The sequence below is a fragment of the Schistocerca piceifrons genome, chromosome 2, assembly GCF_021461385.2.
Source record: "Schistocerca piceifrons isolate TAMUIC-IGC-003096 chromosome 2, iqSchPice1.1, whole genome shotgun sequence".
NCBI lineage: Eukaryota > Metazoa > Arthropoda > Insecta > Orthoptera > Acrididae > Schistocerca > Schistocerca piceifrons.
Genome location: NC_060139.1, coordinates 296,097,728 through 296,099,714, shown reverse-complemented (window position 1 = coordinate 296,099,714; position 1,987 = coordinate 296,097,728). Strand labels below are relative to the sequence as shown.

At 44.2% G+C, this 1,987-nt stretch overlaps 1 pseudogene; it reads left to right on the top strand.

The window, feature by feature from the left end:
* Positions 1-1,609: 1,609 nt before the first annotated feature.
* LOC124778095 lies at positions 1,610-1,727 on the top strand (annotated as a pseudogene).
* Positions 1,728-1,987: the final 260 nt, after the last annotated feature.

Sequence of the window (1,987 nt, the reverse complement as noted above, 5' to 3'; positions counted from 1 at the left end):
CAATCTGTGCATTTTTCCAGTCGCCTGGGACTTCGTGATAATTGAGAGATTCACGATAAAGGGGAAATGCCGTAGAGTATTATTTGTAAACTCGAACTGGGATTCCATCCGGAGCTGGTGATTGATTTGCTTTCAAATCTTTCAGCTGGTACTCTACGCCAGGGATGCTTATTAATATTCCGTACATACGGGAGTCTGTCCGATGGTCAAATAACGTTATGTCTGTGAATTCTTCTGTGTGAACGATTTCTTGAACGTGAAATTTAAAATTTCGGCTTTCGTTTTGCTATCTTCAACTGCAGCACCAGACTAGTCAACAATGGACTGAATGGAAGACTTGCACCTGCTTTGCGAATTTACATAGGGCCAGAATTTTCTCTGATTCTCTGCCAGCTCTTTCTCGAAGGTGTGACAGTGGCAGTTGTATGCTTCGTGCATAGATCTTTTCACAGACGCACGAATGTCAACTAACCCTCGCTTGTCGTCATCTGTGCGCTCCCTTCTGAGTCGAGAGTGCAACAGCCTCTGCTTCCTCAGCATCTTCCGAATTTCGTTATTGAACCATAGTGGATCTTTTCTATCCTTTATCCATTTACTAGGCACATAACTCTCCAGATCACGATTTACAGTCTGCTTAAACTTTGCACATAATTACTCTACACCCATCTTACTGAAACTGAGTGATGTCATCACCTAGTTACCTTCCATTAGTAATATGGAACACACTCAGCGACTGTGATATGACTTTCAAAATAATGGAGCAGAGCAAACATTCGTCCTTTCCTTTCAGGCTTTATTAAAGCTAATCTATATTTCAGCTAGTTTCTAGCCGAAATCTAGATCTGCTTTAATACAGCATGAAAGGAAAGAACGACTGTTTGCTCTGCTCCATCATTTTGCAAGTGATTTCATTTTCTGAGTGATGTCAGTTCACTATATAAGTGACGTGCTAACAACTGCTTACCTGCTCTATCTAGCAGAAATCCTATACCAGCCTTTTTGATTGATTTGTTAACTTTCGTAATCATAGTTGCTATAATGACATCACGATCGCTAGCCCCCGTTTCTATACCGACATTTTCGATAACGTCCGGCCTGTTTGTAGCTACAAGGTCTAAGATATTTCCGTTGCGTGTGGGCTGCCGAGCTAACTACTCAAGACAGACACCGCAACGGAAGATAACAGAGACTATATTGTTGACTTCAGTCTGTCGTAATATTATGGAAATATTTTGTGCTCAAGAACTGTGACGTTTTTGGAGAATGAAAATCTCCTCTACAAAAATCAACATCGATTCCGCAAACAAAGATTTTGTGAAATTCAGGCCGCTGTGTTCCTCAATGAGATCCATAGCTCTGTAGATAACGACACTCAGATTGATGCTGCGATCCTAGACACCGCACTGACATCGTGTCGTACTGCCGTTTAGTGAAAAAGATAATACGAGCTTGACGAGTATCGGACGAAATTTGCGACTGCATTCAGGACTTCCTTGCAGTTAGAACTCAACTCGTCAGTGTTAACGGAGCAAAATCGGCAGATATAAGGATAATTTCGCGAGTACAACTTAGGACCGTTACTGTTTACAATGTATATAAATGACCTAGTGCCAATGGCCTTGCCGCAGTGGTAACACCGATTCCCGTCAGATCACCGAAGTTAAGCGCTGTCGGGCTGGGCTAGCACGTGGATGGGTGACCATCTAGTCTGCCGAGCGCTGTTGGCAAGCGGGGTGCACTGAGCACTTGAGAGGCAAGCTGAGGAGCTACTTGACTGAGAAGTAGCGGCTCCGGTCTTGAGCACTGACACAGGGGCGGGAGAGAGGTGTGCTGACCTGACCACATGCCGCTCCATATTCACATCTGTGACGCCTATGGGCTTAGTTTGACATGGCGGCCGGTCGGCGCCGTTGGGCCTTCAAGGCGTGTTCGGGTGGAGTTTAGTTTATAAATGATCTACTAGAAAACGTCGGAAGCTCTTTAAAAT